We start from the raw sequence: 22,113 nt of genomic DNA, 5'->3' as shown, positions 1-22,113 counted from the left end.
ACGCAAGTGGGAAATTTTGCAAAACTCGAAGTTTCTCATCATCGGTCAGAGAATCACTTTATACCTTCCAATGGTACGCTTTATATAATGAATCCTATTTTTTAATTACAGAGGTGAGTACCTAAATTAGTATCAAACTACTTGTTTGGAAAAAGAACGTCTTGTTTTTGAAAAAAGTGACCTCTAGGCAACAAAGTGATAACTTGCGGCAGCGGCAGGGCTCGGAATAAGGTTCCGTCTCCAAATTGAGATGCGTGATTATACAATCGTAAAATAGAAACTTGCCATACGCTGAATTACATTTAGGTGTCAGATATATGATAATGTCTGTATTAAAATACATAAAAGTACAGAGTATATAAGAGTATATACAAAATACGTATATTCCATTAGACTGAAGTATCACAATTAAAACTTAAAAAGCTAGAAATAATCTATACGCTCAGTAAAAAAAAAGCTAGTAATAATCTATACGCTCAGCTCAGGATAAAACTGTTGTTGCTTACGTTCAGTGTTGCAAGGGGTTGAACAAACTTCCGTGAATTTCTGAGGGCATGTTCCTAGCTGAGAGGAGCCTACGATTATGGGCGTAATATGGGCGGCCGTCACCACCAAAAATACAAGGATGTCAAATAGATCAGCAAATACAAAGCTGGTCGAAGGATCGGCTGCAGGATAGCATAGCTAATAAAGGAATGGCATGGCCAAATTAAAGACGGTTTAGTTTTCCTTCATGAAACAGAACACCCTAAACATGAATAGTTTAGCCAAAGGATAAACGGTCTAGTTGCCTATGTCGAGTTGGAACATGAAATTGTGAAATGGACTAGCTCAATTGCGAATAGCTTAGCACTCATTTGCAATACAGTACACAAACGGTGTAGCGTTGCGTCAATTGGCTCAGCGTAATGTCAAATGGTACAGTGTACACACATACGGTGTAGCGTTGCGTCAAATGGCTTAGCGCAATATCGAATAGCACAGCGCACATACCAAACGGTGTAGCGTTGCTTGAAATGGCTCAGGGTAATGTCGAATAGCACAGCGTACGTTCAAACGGTGTAGCGTTGCGCGAACTGATAGCTCAGAGTAATGTCTATTGGTACAGCGTACATACAAACAGTGTAGCGTTGCGTGAAATGGCCCCTGCGTAATGTCGAATGGTGTAGCGTTACGTCGAATAGCTTTGCAGAACATCAGACGCTCTAGTTCAACATTAAATTGCTTAGCATTACATGAAGTATTTTGATGTTGTGCTGAATCATCGAGCTTGCTCGTGGTGTGAGGTGAAGTGAAGGCTATCTCGCCGAAACCACCAAAAATACAAACCGCAAATGGAACAGCGGTCTACTGGGGGGCATGACGTCATCGAGTGTAAAGATTGGCGCGGAACCACCACATGGTGTGGTCGCTATGTTGAAGAGTCCTCACTTCGCCTTGCCGTAAAGCAGAGCCAATTAGTAACTTTTCGGTAGGTTTGTCCTCTTTTTTCCATGCTGGTATCACATTTATTCGTAGTCGTGCATGAAAGCGTTAACTGAAATAGCAACAAGACTTAATTCTACCACGGTTTTCCGGTGTCCCAGCGGATTTGGACCCCCCTAGATTTGGACCCCCCGGTCCAAATCCGCTAGCAGATACGGACCCCCCGGTCCAAATCCGCTAGCGGATATGGACCCCCCCGGTCCAAATACGCTAGCGGATTTGGACCCCCTCCGCGGATTTGGACCCCCAACAAAACTGAGTGAAAACATCGTCCTCAACGTTCTAGTAAAAATGGATGATACTTTACGTTCCAGTGCGTACTAAAGTATGTTTTTCATTCAAAACATGCGTATCGTTAATGCATACGAACTGGCATCCCGTCGGATGTTTCTTTTGACCAAGGGAAAATGCACAAGAGTTAATTTGATGTCTGGAGAGAGGTCGTTTTTGAACCTTTTCCGCGATAGTCGAACACCACTAGATTCAATAGGAGACAAACTTGTGACACTAATTTATTTTGTCATTATTCAATGCCCGAGTGTTGGGACGACATGGTTCTGTGCGAGTTGTGCGAGGAATGGTTTCACATGATTTAAGACTACCCCGGAGGGCGAGTGACTCTGCATTGTCTGCAGATCGCCAGACTCTGACGTCTTCGTAATTGTTAAGGTGTTATTTTGGATCCCTCAACAGTTAATAATCATTAAAATTAGAAAATAAGATTGAGTTCGATGTAATAGTCTCCATTTTTGTTAAGACGTTGACATTAATGTTGATTTGCATCTGAAAATAAGCTGAGAGTTCCAATAGTTCAGAATAGAAACATTTTTACTTATCATAGGCTTTACGAACGACTTGTAGTAGGAGTAGTTTCTTCGTTCTTGTTCAGAAACTGTTTATTGTTATTATTTTAGAAAATCAGACTGAGTTATTGTTCTGACTGGACGCAATAGTCTCCACTATTGTTATGACGTTTCGTATCAATGTTGATTCGCATCAGAAGAAGCAAGGATTTATCGTAACAATTTCAATAGTTCGAATGCAGTAGTTTGTTCACATCTGATTCTTACGTTTACTGTACGACTCGCTAAAATAAATGCGGTAGAATTGGAACGAAATGACTGTTTTTTTCTTTTACCTTTATTGAGGAATGTTGTGTTGCGATTGAAAAGAACATCGACAAAAAGCTTGCAAATAGAATTAGTTACCAAATATGATACAAAGGATGCTTAAAAGGAAAGTTTGGTAGGGGGGTCCAAATCTGCGAAGGGGGGTCCATATCCGCTAGCGGATTTGGACCGGGGGGGTCTAAATCCGCTAGCAGATATGGACCGGGGGTCCAAATCCGCGGGGGGGTCCAAATCCGCTGTGACACCGGCCTCCCGGTTTACCACAGTTTGCACACTTAGGTTAGCCTGAATGTTTATAGTATTATGTAGTATTATGACGTGCATTAAATGTCGCTTGTCGAGCTCTCTTCTCTTTTCTGACTCACGCTTTCTTTTCAATGAGAGTTTAACTTCAACGGCTCTTTGAACATTACAGGAGTAAGTGAGAAGTTGGATTTTGTGTTTGCCTTTGTGTGCAGAGTTGGACGCCATGGTAAGAAAACTGACATCCTTTTCAATCGAAGTGATATCGAAATGCATTAATTGGTGTGCCAAAAATAGTGTTTGCAATTAAAGCATTCCGATATCACTTTGATACATTCGAAGACGTCATACCCCCAGTAGATCGCTGTTCCATTTGCGGTTTGTATTTTTGGTGGTTTCGGCGAGATAGCCTTCACGTCACGCCACGAGCAAGCTCGATGATTCGCCACAACATCGAAATATTTCATGTAATGCTAAGCGATTTAATGTTGAGCTAGAGCGTCTGATGTTCTGCAAAGCTATTCGACGTAACGCTACACCTTTTGTGTGTACGCTGTACCAATCGATATTACGCTGAGCCATTTCGCGCAACGCTACACCGTTTGTACGTACGCTGTGCTATTCGACATTACCCTGAGCCATTTCAAGCAACGCTACACCGTTTGGTATGTGCGCTGTGCTATTCGATATTGCGCTAAGCCATTTGACGCAACGCTACACCGTATGTGTGTACACTGTACCATTTGACATTACGCTGAGCCAATTGACGCAACGCTACACCGTTTGTGTACTGTATTGCAAATGAGTGCTAAGCTATTCGCAATTGAGCTAGTCCATTTCACAATTTCACGTTCCAACTCGACATAGGCAACTAGACCGTTTATCCTTTGGCTAAACTATTCATGTTTAGGGTATTCTGTTTCATGAAGGAAAACTAAACCGTCTATAATTTGGCCATGCCATTCCTTTATTAGCTACGCTATCCTGCAGCCGATCCTTAGGCAGCTTTGTATTTGCTGATCTATTTGACATCCTTGTATTTTTGGTGGTGACGGCCGCCCATATACGAAGCCTATGCTGCGAGTCAGCAGTAACTTCGTGAAGCATTTTGAGTTAATGGCCTTGAGGAAAACCTACAGAAGTTAATTGAGCACGGTTTAATCTTGACTGTAAAAATTCGCTCGTAGATATTTATGCAAAAACTATACGGTTGTTCATTATGCAAAAATATCTCGTGATTCGACTAACTTATCAGATTAAACCACCTAACCTCATGGAGGTTCGAAAGAGTTGAACAACTTAATTGAGTTTGTGAGGTTCACACCGTTTTTCATATCCTAAGGATGATGGCAATCAGATGATGTAGAGCTAAGGCTGAGTCACAAGAGGCGAAATAGGAAGGTTTGTTGTGGTTTTATCCAATAACTGTGAATGATTCACCGATAGGTATACTTCTATAGTTTATACATATACCAGACAAAGTGTTTTGGGACTCATTTCAATGCCATAGGCACCGCAAATGGTTATGGAAATGAGACAGGAACACAAACTACGACATAACGAGCCAAAGTTTCCCATTTTAGTTACAAACAAGAGAAACTAAGGGTGAAAAGAGAAACAGTCGCGTAAAGAGAACGTTAAACGGACAATTGGAGGAAAACTGATTTTTGTGAATCTCAACAATCGCCATGGTGAGAATCACTTAAAATGTAAATGATAACCTAGGATGATATCAAAGTGATACTTTGATAAATGGAACCCCGGGGTTTCCTATCGATTTATGTGGTCAGCATTTCCACCGGTCTTCCTCAAAACTGCTTATCAGCGATTTTCTTAAACCAGTTTTAGCACATGTGAGGAAAAGTGAGGATATTGTTATAGTCAAAGCGTTACAGCTGAAGCAATTTTTGTCGACTGAAATAACTGCCAACCAGTCAAAATAAATTTCAGTTCTTCAGTTACAGCAGTTTGGGTACGAACCTAATCAAACTTGGGTACGAACCAATTCAAACTTGGGTACGAATCGACTAGGAATTATGCCAGCAGAACCCTAAGGAGTTATTCTCTAATCTCTACTAACTCGACCATTTTTAAAAAGGTTTGTCGCTTCGATTTTTCCACGCATGTCCTTACTCGCAAAAAATGCAGAACTGCAGAACAGGCGTCATTTTTTGCGTTATCAAGCGTGCGTAGACGAATTAGAGCGAAAAAACTGCGTTATTTATTTATTTGTTTATCTTGTGCGCTTCCCTCCTAGCGTGAGTCTCGTCCCTCGCGATCGCCTAATGTTCGATTACGTGTCATTGTTAGGTAAATAAACCTGCGCTCCTTCCCCAAACCGACGACTGAACACAAGCTTGAAACTACTTACAATCATCAATTTGTGATCACTACAGCAGAGACCGTTTGAGAAATCTTTTGCAGGTCGAGCGATCAAGTCTTCGTAGCTTTTCAATTCATCAAAGCTGTCCCATTCGACTAAATTTTTTTTTGGAGTTTCAGAGACTAAAGCTGTTACACTCCGTTGATAGGAGGACGACGTTATTGTTTATTTTTGTATTTTGCTAATCAGGGAAAATATTACAGCGCTAAAACAGAACTACAAGGAAATACTCTCCTACGTTATAGCATTCGGGCTGCCATTGGTCGATATGAATTACGAGCTGACTTATTACCTCACGAACAAGCGATAAATTGCTAAAGTCATCAACTGTCAATGATCGATACTGCACAAAAATATTACGGTTTTCGTTTCGCTCGTACACTGGTATAGGCGGTCCGGTCGACGGAACCTTAAAGCAAACAACAATCAGGAAAGAGGTAGGAAACAAAACAGTAAAAAAAATGTTTTTTTTTCGGTCTGCTCTATTAAAGATCGATAGTTCTTGAACTGCCTTGACTATATCACGCCCTACACAAGACAATTGTGGTAAAATTGATTAGGACAATTGATATTATTCTCCTTTAAACCGAACAATAAGAATTTGTAATAGATCCCCTAATGGACACAACTGCTGTTTGTGAACCATCGCATCTGAGAACAACCCGCATGGCGCTCCTACCGCAAAGTGAATCATCACGCGAAAGGAAATTCTTTTATCAAATATTCAGGTAAAGGGACAGCGTCTAGGCTTTAAGCGCATGAAAAATTTACCAATGAATTTTTACTGTTAAACCACGGCTCAGATCATTTTTTGAGAGAATCTTTCGAAACTGTGGTTAAAAGTGGCACCTTCCTCATCCTCGTCGACAGGCGGCGCGGATGCTTTAATCTTCACTGGCAGCGGAAACTAGGCGGCCCTTCGAAACTGAATGGTAACCACAACTTTATTTTACTAAACAAAAGCAATTCAGGGTCGTTATCCGCTCTGAGTAAAATTTCATCGGCGGGTTCTAACATTTCAGTGCTCAAGATCCTTCAGCGGTACCCTCCGTCTGTATATATCGAAACCAATCTTTGATCCTCAATGTAAAGGCCTTTCCATAGCAAGTGCAAGCTCAAATAGTCAAAATATGGTGGAGATAGTAATCACCATCACCTGGACAAGAGTCAAGGTTTTGTAAACTTTGTCCTGTTTACTAGGGATAGAACTCTAACGAACAAGACTCAATTAAACTGTTTTATTCCGCTCTCGTATTCGCTTATTTACATCGGGTGTGTAAAAAGCTACTCTGCAAAATTTGTAAGAAATCACTCTCTTATACGATATTTTCTACATTATGATTGGTTGTTGCCGAGTACTGATTTAAAAAGGTCATTCAAGGTTGCGTTGATTATGTAAACCATTCAATGTCCATAATGTTCGCACTCATCATCTGACATGTGTCACGCACGAATCAAAGTCTCCGACAAAGGTTAATCCAAACTTTTGCGGGTTACCTTTTGCCGAAATATTTTTTTGTTTGTTTTTTCCTTTGAAAAAGTACATACAATACAATACAAGTACATACATTCTTATATAAAAAACATAAAGATAGCGATATATTTTTGTTAAATTCAGTTTGAAGTGCTGATGTCTTTCACGAAGTCACTGGGGTCACCGAATTTTTGTTAGTAGATTCTGGAAAAATAGACAGGCCATATTTTACTTTCGATATTGTATGTTATTTGAAACTATTGAATATATGTGTCTGAAATACTTATTTTAATTGATCATACCTTTATCTCGAAGGAGGCGCGCTGTTGAACAAAGTAACATTTAACCTATTTCAGTACTACATGGCAATTTCTATGTCCGTATACATATTTACCCTGGCATAACAAAAACTATAGGCACGTACTAACCCATTCATCTGCACGAAATTGTGCTTCATTCTCGAGCCGGTCTGGTTGGCCACCTTTAGATGCCTTCCGGCGAAGTCTCCTTCAAACAGTACACAGCTTGAGCGTCCCTTATGAGCTGTCTCCACTGTTGGCCACAATGACTCTAAATTGAACTTCTTTAGACGATTCCCCAGTTTTCAACCGTATTTCAAATGATAGCTGCCCGGTAGAAAAAAGAATTCAGATTAATTGTGAAATATCTAGTACAGAAACTGAAACAAAACACCACAGGCCCCCCAGGCTAACGTCTCGAGAAAAAGCCAAGATTAATTCATGAACGCGTCACGCGTTGTGTGACTCGGTGTTAAGTTACGAGAGGAACCGTTGAAAATTTAAACACGTTATAAGGAATAGTATGGCGAACGAAATATGGTCGATTTACAACGATAAATATTGCTAAATATGAACATTTGACATGTAAAATCAATGAAACTTACTCATATCTTGTGTGTCAGTTGTAGTTTCGTCTTTTGACATGAATAACAGTGATGGTAAAGCAAGCTTAAAACGGCAGAAATTGCCAGAAACTACGACGGACACAAAGGATGTGAGTAACTTTCATAGTTTCATAGGTTTTACAGACACAAGTCTACGGCGCTCATGTGCTGTTTCTTAAGCACTCGTGTTCAGGTACGCATTACCGCGGTTAGAGTTTAAAAACGAGCCGGGGAGTTAAGTTGGAAAAAGAATCATGCTTATTGTTAAAACAAGATTCGAGCACTCGCTCGTGAGTTCGTAAGCACTAAAACATGGAGCGACCTAAAACCACCTAAAACCACCTACAACCACCTACTGCCATCTACAACCACCTCAGAAATTTCAACCACCACCTCAAAAACATCTACAGCCACTCGCAAACCATCTAAAACCATCTAAAACATGGAATAAATGTCTATAATAAGGCGGGACGACAACATGTCACGTACATGAAATGCGAGAATCGAACGAAACCTCCACCTCCCCCTGAAATCTTACTCTCCCTGGTCCCATGTATAATCAACCATCGCACTAAATGAAATACGAGAGCATGCTAATTATATTTCATATTCTCTCAGTATTAAAAGACTTAAAGAATTACTGTATTCAGAAAACTAAAATGTCCAGATCCATCAATGATTCCTTTGCCGGCGGAAGTCAAAGAATGTTTACAAAAGTCAATTCGATTGACAAGCTACATACTGATTTAGGTAATTGATCTGTTGTATAAGCGTCTCATCTTACATGCTAACAAGGAGATTTGCTGTTCATTTAAATCGTTTGCTGGTAGGACTTTTGGGTATAGTTATCGAGAAGACCGACGTTGCATATCTCAGGTCGTTCCCTTGCGTAGGTGTAAAAAAGACATTTCAAGTTACTTGCGGAGATCCAGAAACTGAAGTTGATCTTATTTTGTCGCGAGCCGGTGTCCTAGCGTATTTGGACCCTCCAGTACAAATCCGCTAGCGGATTTGGACCCCCAACAAAATTCAGTGAAAACATCATCCTTAACGTTCTAGTAAAAATGGATGATACTTTACGTTCCAGAGCGTACTAAAGTATGTTTTCAATTCAAAACATGCGTATCGTTAATGCATACGAACTGGCATCCCGTCGGATGTTTCTTTTCAAGTGTGCTGCACGTATCAGCAACCCCCGGGGAACCCCTTTACATAAGAGGGCGAGGATGCGCGCCGGGAATTTCGAAAACGAACCCTATAAAATTATAAAAAGTACTTGACTCTTATCCGTGTGGGAGTGGCAACAACTGATATCTACCCCTATAAAGTACCAATTTAAACACAAAGAAATTGAAAAATCCCAAAAATAAGAACTCCTTTATCGATGTACTCCAGAGGCTCAAGTCAGTTCATTAAAATCGTCCTAGTAATGCTTATTTCAGGTATTTTATTCAGCGGAAAACACCCTATGAGGTACCAGCTAGGTCTCTTGTGGTCCATTAAAGTTTAAGACACCGTAAAAGGTACGATTTTGACTCCTGAAAGGTACGACAAGCATCCTCACCCATTTCCGATCGCCTTCTCCCCCCCTCCCCAACCCAACCTGTCAGCACCTGAAAACAAAAGATGTGATTTGCCAACTACGAGCTGTCAATCTCACCTCATAAAATTCACGTGAACTAGTTATTTACTTACAAAAACTTTTAGGCACTGATCTGTCAGATTTTTATGCTGACAAAATCTGTCCTGCTTCGAGGCAGGACGGCTGTACTTTTTTTTGTTTTGTTCGTCTTGACATAATTTGATAGGAATTAAAATAACTGTACGTCTGCATTTGTTAAACAGACTATTCAAGTGCATCCAGAACTCGATGTGTGCACTTCTAGTGCATTAAGTATTCTTTTGTAACATAGCCAAAGCTCTTGCGATGTCTACTGTTCAAGCCTTTTTTTCTTTTCAAAGAGGCATCACAATCATTTTCATTTAAAATTTGCAGTAAAATGCTTGCATGTCATCCTTTGTTTTCAAGTTGTCCGACCAGGTATGACTGAAAATGGCACCTCGCTTTGATAGGAATCCTTTTGTTGTTGCTTCTTACTTCCTGGAATTATCACTTGAAATTCGCTCGATAATGTAAAAAAACAACAACAACAACGCGAGTAATACATATATATCCAAATTCTTTCATCACATAAAAAGTTGTAGGACCTGATAGCATCTTAGGGACGGACCAGAACACTATAAATTTCAATAGCGTTGAAGCAACAACCCGCTTTGAACTGCTACGCTGCCACTCAAACAACGATTAGTGACCACAAAAGTAACATACTGTAATATTGTTAATTTAACATAAACAAGAATCTTCATACAGGGTAAATATTCATTTGTGTTGGTATCAATTATTGCGTGACTAGCTTCTGACATAAATGGGATAGGAGAAAACATTACGTAAAACCTGGGCTCCCGGCAAAAAGTAATACCCAAGCGTAATATAATAACCGAAACAGCTAATCGGTCGTATAAAATCATAAATAAACAAGGTAAGAGTGTTATGCTAGATTTTTTCAGAAATTGTAATGATTTATGCCTCGATATGCCAATAAACGGTGGCGACAAGTAGGCACACCATGTACATTTCATAGTCGCTAGCAAGTAAATTTTTCCGGAGTTTGAGTTCGCCTCACGATAGAACCACACAAATACACAACGAAACTTTTACAGTAACTTTATAACCATCCTTTTGTATTTTAAAAGCTAGAAGCTCAGTATATTCTGTCATATCGGCCATTGTTAAACCTGTCTTTCGGACAAAAATATTCACCAAAAAATAAATATTTCTTTGTCAGTTTCAATAATGACAGAGGATCAAGTTTAGATGATAAAACAGAGGAGTATGCCGACAGAAATACCGGAGGTCTAGTAAATATGTTACATGAGGTTAACAACTCGTGTATTATTCAGGGTGAGAATTTGCATATTTGAGCGGTCGAACGATAAAAATCATTTCTCAGAAACTAAAATTTATTTTCACAAAAAAACTACACCACAGTTATTAGGACATATTGGGCTACAAAATATGAGAGTAAGAGAGAAAATGATATGGGGCGACTTGCCGCTGTTTGTCTGATGCACGTTAACATTAGCTTTTAAAAGAAACATATTCAGTGAAAAATCTCAAACGGTCTTGAATGATTCGGCGCTGTTTTTCTTCTACAAGTTGTTTTTGGATGAAATTACAGGTCTATGTCTCCAATGAGTATTGGTCTATTTTCGTGTTTGCTTGCATAAAGACCAAAGGAGACCCTTAAGCCAACAGCTCACAATTTGGAATCCCGTTCCTTCTCGTTCTTAGGCACTATAAGAGCGCTTCTAACTGAGACGAAGTTGACGGTACAAAGTTGTTTTGTAGCGCAAAAATAGAAAATTAAACAGAGATAAAGCACCTTAATCCTACAGTTGGACCTAGATCAAAACTAGCAAACTTCTTGCATAATGTTCGTACGTAATATTTGTCTTTACTGTCCTAAGAGGAAAGGGCTACGATACGTTTATGACATACATGAACTCTAAGTACCGACATTTATTTTGGGAGTTAAACATGGAACAAATTAAATGAGAATCAACGAAATAATAACTGATACAACTTTGAGACACTGGGGGAGCTTAGAACTTAATTGCAGAGAACACCTGTGGTTCTGTGACATTTAACGAGTAGACTCCATGTTTCAGCACGTCTGATCAGTAATTAATACGGTGAGTTTCTAAAGAAACTGAGGTGCTGCGTCGGTGGGAGAGTATAACAGGGTAGTTTAGTGTTATCAGCTGAGTAGATAACGTAAATTGGCCACCGTAAAGAGTTTGAAAGTTGACATTTCGAGTGTTAGTCGTTCGTCAGAGCGAAATGACGAAAGACGAAGGGCTAACTCGAGAAACGTCAGCTTTCAAACTCTTGACAGTGGCCAATTGATGTTATCAGCTCAGTTGTTAACACTGTTACGACGAAATCCTCGAGCAAGTATGTTACACTATTAAATGTCGGGGGAGGGGGGGACTAGCTTTTAAGCACACTACGCCGGCGAATGCACCAAGACTCTCGAACTGTCTTTGTCTGCTTTCTTTAATTAGTCGGTTCTCCAGTACACAATTCCACTCACATCCAAGCTTAGTTCATTCTGTGTAACTCTGGTTAATATCTTAGGCTCCCACTCTTTGATTCTCAGCGGATTACTTCTTCTTAACTGCGGAATTCTGACTCTACTCTACTGCACACTGTCTACATTCTTCTAGTCTTCTCTTCTCATTCTTCTCTTTACTCTCTCTACTCTCTTTCCTCCCTTCCTTCCACTCTCTTCCCTCCACTCTCTTCCCTCCACTCTCTTCTCTCCACTCTCTTCCCTCCACTCTCTTCCCTCCACTCTCTTCCCTCCACTCTCTTCTCTCCACTCTCTTCCCTCCACTCTCTTCCCTCCACTCTCTTCCCTCCACTCTCTTCTCTCCACTCTCTTCCCTCCACTCTCTTCCCTCCACTCTCTTCCCTCCACTCTCTTCTCTCCACTCTCTTCCCTCCACTCTCTTCTCTCCACTCTCTTCCCTCCACTCTCTTCCCTCCACTCTCTTCCCTCCACTCTCTTCCCTCCACTCTCTTCCCTCCACTCTCTTCTCTCCACTCTCTTCCCTCCACTCTCTTCCCTCCACTCTCTTCCCTCCACTCTCTTCTCTCCACTCTCTTCCCTCCACTCTCTTCCCTCCACTCTCTTCCCTCCACTCTCTTCCCTCCACTCTCTTCTCTCCACTCTCTTCCCTCCACTCTCTTCCCTCCACTCTCTTCTCTCCACTCTCTTCTCTCCACTCTCTTCTCTCCACTCTCTTCTCTCCACTCTCTTCCCTCCACTCTCTTCCCTCCACTCTCTTCCCTCCACTCTCTTCCCTCCACTCTCTTCCCTCCACTCTCTTCTCTCCACTCTCTTCCCTCCACTCTCTTCTCTCCACTCTCTTCTCTCCACTCTCTTCCCTCCACTCTCTTCCCTCCACTCTCTTCTCTCCACTCTCTTCCCTCCACTCTCTTCTCTCCACTATGTTCTAAGTAAACACTGACAGATACCTGTGGGCATGCCAGCTGCCTGACCTTGGGAGACCAAATATTTGTTGTTAAAACGCTATACCAAACAATTTCACGAGACTTTCGAACAACAAAGTACGTAATCGTAATGCTTCCGATCAACTGAGTCAACTTCCGACTGCGTTAGTCAAAACAAGAACTTTCGCGTGGGTCCAAAACAAGGTCAATAAACAAGCTAGGCACGTCCACTTGAGGAAGTTAGAGAAGATTGTCACATCACCACAGCTCAATCTAAATAACTCCGGAATTCGTATTCATACATTCATACAAACTTTCGAATATAAACGAAAAAGGAGATCATACTGAACTGATTAACTAACTGACTTACTTATTACAAAATAACGAAATCTGTAGTTCTTGATTAGTAATTAGATCACCGATGACGTCAACTTGTTGGGAGCCTTCCTGATTAGTTCATAGTCACTGAACCCCGGGCATTGAACTTCAGTCACGTTCAAATAAGATCTGGTATTTGAAATTTGTTCAGTAGTATTGTGGTTAGCAATCCCCGCCAGTAAGGGAGAAGTTTTCACGGCCACAATCTTTTGGAACAATTGAGCGATAATATACTGATAAGAGAGGTGAACTTAACGCCGTGCTGCTCAATAATCAGCTTCTACGTCAAAAAGTGACCTGTTGATCTTAATATCTTAGTTGTGTATGTAGTCACGGTGAGTGGTCAAAATGTTTAAGCTAATAACCTAAGTCATTAAGTCTAGGAACAGAAACCTATGTACGTCGGCCTTAATTAAACTGTGATGAGTAAGCGATGTATTTCAGTTGAACGATTAAAAAAGTTTGCATCAGGTGTTTGTCTATAATCCCGAGGTATACGACAGAAACTATTAGCAAATATGGGACGCGCTTGACGGTAATCGTAAGAGAAAAGCTACATTAAGAGTGAATGACTAACGGACTACATTGCGGAAATTGGATTGCCGTATTCTCCTCTCCGATCACGTTTTCCGTTCAAAATTCTGCTCGGTAGAGCTGACATCTCCAAAGAGTTATATTACTTATTTGTAATACAAGCGGCTGTAAGAATTTTTACAACAGTAATGCGTCACTTTCAATGCTCTGCGAGTTCTATCAAACTACCGACGCAAGAACACAAGCCATTCGACTTGTGCTTCATGACTCAAAAAAAATTAAAATAAAATGGCAATTTCACTCAATTCAGTATCGATTATTGTCTGACTTATCTTCCACTATCCGTTTAATTTCGGCGATAATAATTTATTACCTGGAACATTGTTGGCACAGTGCTGCTTGTTATCTCAATGCGCTAGGAAATCGTGCTGTTAAAGTTTGTAACCAATTGAAAGAAACATAGTTAAAGTAATCCTGCTTTCCTGCCGGAAAACAGGTTAAGAACTGCCTGTTTTGCCTGTAAACGTGGCCTTGGCCTTGATATGACTTGGCAAATGTTTTGCAAGCTCAGCATTTATGTATTGTTTCAGTTCAAGGAAACTTGGAAAAGCTCCATATAAGTTTAATTACCTTGGCTAGGCAATACAAGTGCCCCACAAGCTATAGTAAAGTTAAACCGGGGTTTTAACCTTCTGTCTACTGAAATTCAGTCAATGGGAATCCTCCGAATACTTGCTGCAATACAAGGTTAGAGTGTCAAAGGCGAGTTGTCTGTAAATTTCTCTTTGTTCTTTGATACATCTTACGAGTGCATGCCTCCTCGCATTCGAAATCTACGCTCGCTTTATTAAGATGAAGCCTGTAACAGCATTCGTCCTGACCTCCTTGACGCTTGTCTGGATTCATCGAGTTTCTCTGGGTGTTTGCTCGACTGGTACCCACAACCAAACGTGAGCAGTTTCTTCGAAATTTCTCGCTCGATGAACTAGTCCGCAGAAAAGACGCAATTATTTTTTAAGGCGAGCAAGGGGTAGGCTGAGGCGAGCACAAGGAGCGGGACACGTGCCAACACCATTCACCATGTTGTTCTGCTCGCCTAAAATCGCACAAACAAAATTAGGCCTCTACTGGTGACCTTGGGCGCATATGCGTGCGTCAGTTTGTTTGGGAAAATCTACAGGCTCCCATCAAACTATGTGTTTGGGTGAAATTGGAACGAGAGTGACTTTTTTACGTTCACAGCTCGAACAGCGGCAACTGCTACATGATAGGATAAATTGTTTGCGCAGGACTCGCTCATGTGATGAAATTGCATTTTTGGCACTTGCTAAGGAAAAAAAACAACAAACAAACATAAGCAAATCACAGGGCATCTCTTTGCCTTGTGCTGCGAATTACACGAGAACAATGAACACGATTTTGCAAAGTTTAGGTAACTCCATTGACACTAATTTTAGTGGGGGGACGTACCAGTAATTCCTCTATTTCCAGAGAAACCTATTGAAAATTGGCTGACCTCGCTCATACCTATCCCACATGTTCCGACTCGCTGTTTTAATAGTTAGCGTTATGTCTGCATGTTCAGAGAGCTTTGATGATTGACAAGCCACATGAAATTGATTAGACGGACGGTTTTGTGGGCGTCGCGTTTTAATAAATATCTTGATACCTCTCTCCTTAATTACATTTGCAAAAATTTGAAGTTTAAAGAGATATTTTCTTGTATAATATCTATTGTCTGAGTAAAAAGCTTTCCAAAAACATGCTAAGGCTAAATCAGATTTGGGAAGTTTTCAGTTTCCATGCTGGCCACAATTCAATTATTTCCTCTGATATCTGCATCATTAAAATTATCGTCGTCGCGATCGCAATTATCATCAACATTTTTATCATAAAATACAATATGTAAACCTTTCCGCAAAGCAGTAAACAAGTTATTTTAAAACCGGCTAATTCATCACATTACAAAGACGATGAATGAATAGTTGTGACGAACACTCTGAAAATTCTGTTTTTCGATCAGCGGATGCAGAGGACACTACCTTGTGTGACTTCCACTCCAGCGAAGATGTCACAGACATCTCGGTGCAGGGAATCCCCCTGGTTGCTTAGACCGTCGTTATTGTAAAATGTCAATGTCAGTGTACTCTCCTTCTAACCAAATGCAACTTGTAAAGCTCCATAGAGGCAATCTAAACTTTTGGACCAGCTCTCCATTTTTTAACTCGCAAATGCGCATGTGATTCTCACTGTTTACCAAATATGGATCTAAGATCTTAGTATTACGAAATTTAAATCTCAGTGATTTCCCGGAGTTTACTTTCCTGTATACTATTTCACTGTGGTCGTAATAGGTCCCTACTTTCTAGTCTGAAACAATCAAGAGAGTGTCTTCCCCGCAGATTTCATTTAAAAGGTGTGTCTAAAAATTGCTTTGAGACTTTGTACATCGAAGGATGGAGCGACATGCGAAAGGTCGATTAAACGAGGCGATTAGTTGTGAACTAGCATGCCTCGCTACAAGATGAAAGCACAACGCTTCGACATTTTCACCTCTTTAAGAGGGCGTCAAGGTTTGCTTTCTTCGATTTGCATTATTTGACAACTGGAGAAGGACTTCCGACTTAAACCGCACTAGACAAAATGCGATCGAACGACGTTGTCTATCTGTACCCGCAACCCTCTAGGGGTGAAACGGACGCATTTTGTTCAGTGCAGTTTAAGGGATTTTGGTAATGCAAGGGGATCAGTTGTCGCTGACAAAGGATTAAAAGGGGGCCTTAAGAAAATTGACTGCCAACGAAGCCACTCATTTGAATACTACAGAGCCTTAGGGGGATCAGGTAAATTTTATCGTCACACAACCCCCTCCCCTGGGACCATAAATAATGTCCAACAGGTTTCGGGAAGCCTGTATGGGATAGGGGCGTTACTGGAGATCAAGGACACAGTTTTTTCCTCATACGGTGATCTAGATTGGCAAATAACTTTTTCCTGCTTGTTTGCTTTTTCCGCGAATGGCCAGAGAAAAAATCCGGACAGTAGAAAAAAATAACTCTTGAATAACCTGCTGCCAAGCCTTGAAAAGTAAACTTTTATTTTCACGGTCTTATTTTCTCTGTGTTAATTCTTTCTCAAGGTTTGAGGGAAACTTATCTTAGCGGATTTGAGTCATAAACAAGGAAAGATTTAGATAATAAGCTCTTTCGATTTGGTTTACATTTTCCACTCACTAGAAATTGAACACGTCATGAGTTTACACTTACACGACGGTGAGTGAGCAGCTAAATAGAGACCATGACCATTGTTTGTGTTGTGCTTTTGTTTGAAACGTTCAGAAATTCCTTTTTCCTTCCCTTACTTTTGGATCCGTCCAAGAAAATAGCACATTGTCATAAGGGTATGTACTTAGCAAGAATTTTTTGCACCATTGATTCATTATACGATTATCACTTACGTGAGTGCTGAGTATTTGTGTCGAAGCTTCCAGCAATCCTCAACTATGTCTGGAATTGAAGTCGATGGCCTTGTTAAGTAGAATTTTGGGATGTTGAAATGTTGGAAAAATGCTGAGCGAACCACGGTATCAAAAGTTTATAGCCTTTATTTCCATATTCCTCTTTATTCTAAGAAACGCTAACCTACCAGTACCTCAGGCAACTAATGTAACCTGTATGGTCACAGGTAACTACTGGTGAAGTTTGTTAATATTTTACTACCTTGGTCTTCAACGGTGTGACAACTGGAAATTGAATAACATTTGGCTTCTTAAAATGCTTGGACTGTAGAAATGTTTGCGTTCGCTGACTCAAGTTTTATTACTGCACATCCTGTGGTAAGATGAAATTTGTCCAAACAGACTCGTTCTGTGATCGATAAAAGAAGGAAACAGCCACTGATATGCGAATACTGAATTGCACATCAAGGCTGTACTGTCCATTTATGATAAAACTGCGGTGAAAAAGCGTTGATCTCTTCCAAAATGGTTTTTTTGGACGTCGAAACAACATTTTGCCATATATTTCCTTCTGGCAACTTGCCTCATGGCGATCCTAGAAATCTTTGCGCAAACAAAAGGATCCGATTACTGATTAGCTCCGGTCGTTTCCAGTAAGGTTCAAGAAATGGCAGAGCTAATTTCTTGAACACAAAAACAAAATTGTAATATTCTTCGCTTTCTCTCTTGGGCAAGAAATAAGTTTAAAGGCTATTTCTTGCACTCTCGTTACAGGTAAAAAGACAGAAGACAAACGTCACTGCTTTCCAGGAATGAATTTTTTTCTTAACTCTGTAACGTAAGGTTTCGTTGTGGGAATGAATGCTTAGTGTCTTTGTACAAATAGCTCGCGCGGCATTAGTTTCGTAAACTTTGCCCCGTTTACTAGGGATAGAAAATCTTAACCAACTAGACTCAATCAAAATGTTTAATTCCACTCTCGTATTCACTCATTTACAACGGGTGTAAAAGAGCTACTCTGCATAACATGTAACGAAATCATTCTCTTATTAAGAATTTGTTCATGCTTAGCGTGCATATATCGAGTTATGGATGCACGTGGGAAGTTTAAAGAGCACGAAAAATGTGTAAGAGTAGCTCGTCGATCATGCAAACCGATCAATGTCCCAAAATCACGAAACGCGGTGCTTTTAGCTCTTGATAACTAATGACAGTCTCTTTAACTGAAAAATAGGTCCGCAATGCGTACATGTGTGGCTTGCGAAATTGAGCTGCTTTTTAGTGTCTGCTGTCTCATTGGGTTTCTATTAGAAGAGTTAATATCTGATAACCATTAGATAGTTTTCAATATTGATCCTGTTCATCAATAACTCAGATAACTAGCATACAAAAGTCCTGAAATGTTCATTCTGAAGATGAGAGTTATTGGCCAAACTTTGTTATGAAGGTCTCATTTTGACAACAAAAGTTGCACATGTACCAGTAACCCGAGGATTTATGGAACTGGAAAAACATCAGCATAATCTCCCATAGTGGTCTGATAGATTCAGTCATGATTATGTTTACGTAACGAAGTGGAATTGACTTCTGAAATGTGTAGGTTGATTGTCTTTTCTCAGGCAAACGATGTGAAATGAACTCCAGGGAAGAGTTTCATATGAATATTTTTGACATTTTGTGTACCGGTACACAAGGACAAAACTTTGGAGAAGGGCAGGGACATTCGATAAATGATGTAATCTACACTTGAAGCCATTGGGAGCTTGATTTGGTTTGAATGTATGACTAATTTTGGACAACACATACATGTAAAGTAACACAATGCTGGGTGTAGGTTTCTTTTGTCCATTAGGGCATAAAGTTCAACTTTCAGTTGGTTGAGAGCAAAACGTTTACTATAATTATTGTATTTAGGTTTTGTGGGACTGTATTTTCAATAAAGAACACAGAAAAATTTAGTTCAGGTAGGTAGATATGAGGTTGCAAATGGAAGAGTCTAGGGAAAAAAGATAGGTGCATTACAAGATCAGAACACAAGCAATATTTTAATGAATCATATGTTGAGTTAAGTACTCTGAAGTAACATTACATTAACGTTGCTAATAATTTTTAACCCAATAAGATTTACAATTTGACCTGGAGGTTTTATTTAACAGAAAGTTCAATAGAAATAGAGTGTTGCCATAATAGATTTCAGGAACAGTAATCAGAGGCATAACTTAAACACAGCAGGTTCAATGTACAGGCAAGTGCATGATGGTATTATATGATTTAAACTATCAAAAAGCTTTCAAGTTTTCTTATTATTGAAATTGTAATTTCATGCCAGTGAGTCTACCAAATTCAAGTTATGTGGAGAAATGAATGGGTGAACTTGACATCATCATGCAAATGGTCTACTTAACATCATCATGCAAAGTGCTAATCTAGCGTACAAAAAGGTCCAAAACAAACATGGTAAGCAACTGAACTTCATGTATGACTTTGTGTTAGAGCACACAAGAGGACTTGTAAGACCTGCTTAACTCTCATTTGCCAGAACAAGATTGAACTTCTGGTACCAATCAAAATTCAGAATGACTGTGACAGTTTGGAACTGATTTGTTAAGACTGTGCTTTTAAAGGGTCTACAGATGTGATTAGAACCCTGGGTCTCCGAGGATACCTGATGGTTATCTAATCCACATCAAGTAGCTCTAACTTTTAACTATAAACATAACAAATGTCAGTTCCATTGAACTGTCTTCATAAAAACTTAACAAAGTCTAAGCTAAGGTAATTAAAGTGTACTTAGGTATTCTAAATAAGCAGAAGTAAATTTTTCACAAATAACAGATGTTGAGCTCATAGCATGTGTGCAGTTTAAAGTATTTGAAAAATTTACAGGTGCTTATCATATGAGAAATCATGTTATTAATTATTCATAATGTATACATGAAAGATACACATTCACAGAAAATCAAAAAGCTGATGGCAGATAAATTTGACAGTATAGAATAAATGAAGCGTGTGCCATCAAAATTTGTCCTTCAGCTGAATTCTTACTCAGGAATGCAATTTGTTAGTGTTTATCAATATAGATAAAAGTATCCAAGCTTTTGTTTATTTTTGTCAGCTACTGCATGTATCAATCAGAACAACCTACTTTGTGTAAATCTGATTGGTTTTTAATGTGATCTATTGTTGCTGAGCCTAGTTTATATTATTTTGTACATGAGTTATTACTTTTTCACTAGTGATAAATGAAAAAGGCACCTAGCTATTTTCAGCCAATCAAAAAAGTGTAATTTTTCGTGTATATCAGTATTGTGATGAATTCACGAAAACAAACAAGTAACTGAAAAGGAGTTGTAGTCTACCAAATAAAGGCCTAATACACATGTATTGCCTGCCACCAAGTATAGATACCAATGCTTATCTGAACCATTATGAAGAGAATCTAGAAGACTGCCAAGCTTGAAGGAAGTTATGAAATGTTAAGGTCTGAATAATTCTGGCCATAACTTGGAAAACATAACACTAATCACATAAGCAAAACCACTTTGTTACTGAATTTCAATGGATTACTCCCCAAAGTTTGGAAACAATCACAATAGACATTTAGCACTATGTTAACAACAAACCCCAGTTTCAGGTTAGGCATTAGATGTTTGTGACTTTTATTGGTTTAGCAATGTAAACATGAAAGTATAATTTCATTTGAAGAGGCCGTCAACTTGAATTTCCAGACAACAGCAGTGTTTGATTTTCTAACGGCAACAAAAAAGTCCTATCTTCACTACTGGCTAAAAATGGTTTATTCTATTTGTATTCAATGACATGTAATGCCATGGGTGGCAGGGTATTCTGCAGTTTGACCAAAATTTTGTCTTTGCATGTACTAAAAAGACTGGTTAAGTAATTTTCTTACTAAGCATATGGTATAGACAGAAATTCAGGATTAAAAACAAAAAACAAAAACACACAAAAACAGTTACAAGATAAACCAATAATTGCATAAAAACTTAGGCAAATGCAAGCACAAAAAACAAAGTTTATTTCCAACAGAAAGCCTAGGTGAAAACAATTATGCATCTAGTTTCATTCTGATATTGATGTTGGTTTAACAGTCTCTTCTCTCTACATTCTATTGATTCAATTGCAATTTTTTGTCTTTGATACTGAGATTGGGTTGCCAGCCTCTTTTTTCTTGATTCAGAAGATTCATTCGCATGTTTCTTTTCCCAGTTCAGAAGCTACTGGGCCAGCCTCTTTTCCCTAGATTCCTGACTTCCATTACCCTTCTTCGCTTCTCATATTCATGTCTAGCAATCAATTCTTTTTCTTTTTCTTCTGATGTTTCAGTTAAAGACTTTTGCTTCCTTTTCATATGTTGTGTTTGGTTTCTTTTATTTCTGAAAGGCAAATGTTCAATTTTTGGACTCTCATGAACATTTTGCAAATCAAGTTCATTATCTCTGACAAAGACACCATTAATTTCAAAAGGAACAAACCCTATTTGTAAGCAGGAAATGTTCAAATATGTTACAAGGTTTTCAATTCCTTCAATGGTAAGCAAAGTACATTTCCTAAATGAGTGGGGCATCCCATGCAAATCCCTGGAATGAGTATCAAAAATATTAAAGCTTTGTTCTGAATTCTTAGTCACTGCAACAGTATTTATTCCAATTGTTAACAAACAACAATTTTAGTTAAGTTGACGATTTGACACTTCTGTCAGAGAATTTTGAAGAGACATGTATGGCCCATTATTTGATGTCATGAACAAACTTCCTGTTAATGACCCACTATATTCCAATGTGTATACATTATTGTAAATTGAAACAATGCATGAAACATCAGTTTAAAGCAAATAATCATTTGTCTGGACAGAACATCTAATAGAAGTTTACAAATTATTTCCTATGGTAAGAATATTATTCAAAATGGAAGAAGTCCACAAATTGATATCTTCTACAGGGTTTGAGCTAGGATTTGACTATTTAGGGTCAATTTGTCCCTTTAGATTATTTTTGGGGGGACATTTTCCATTTCCGAGGGTCACTTAA

General features: G+C 39.3%; 1 protein-coding gene across 5 annotated transcripts in view; it reads right to left on the bottom strand.

Annotated features, from left to right (window-relative positions):
* LOC149041179 (uncharacterized) overlaps positions 1-15,838 on the bottom strand; it is a 36,067-nt gene extending 20,229 nt beyond the window's left edge. For 3 of the 5 annotated variants that reach the window (XR_016189167.1, XR_016189168.1, XM_089214550.1), the window contains exons 1-2: positions 13,982-14,217; positions 7,144-7,341 (exon numbers count right to left, since the gene is read on the bottom strand). The gene's annotated coding sequence lies outside the window, so the exon portion shown is untranslated. Of the gene's footprint in view, positions 1-7,143; positions 7,342-13,981; positions 14,218-15,650 lie in introns of those variants that run through there. The other 2 variants (XM_089214555.1, XM_089214546.1) reach the window with 2 other exon arrangements.
* Between the last annotated feature and the right edge of the window lie 6,275 nt (positions 15,839-22,113).

This window comes from Pocillopora damicornis, chromosome 8 (genome assembly GCF_964200805.1).
Source record: "Pocillopora damicornis chromosome 8, jaPocDami1.2, whole genome shotgun sequence".
In the NCBI taxonomy this organism is placed as follows: Eukaryota; Metazoa; Cnidaria; class Anthozoa; order Scleractinia; family Pocilloporidae; genus Pocillopora; species Pocillopora damicornis.
The sequence above is the reverse complement of the archived record's forward strand: the minus strand, read 5'-3'. Positions and strand labels throughout refer to the sequence as shown.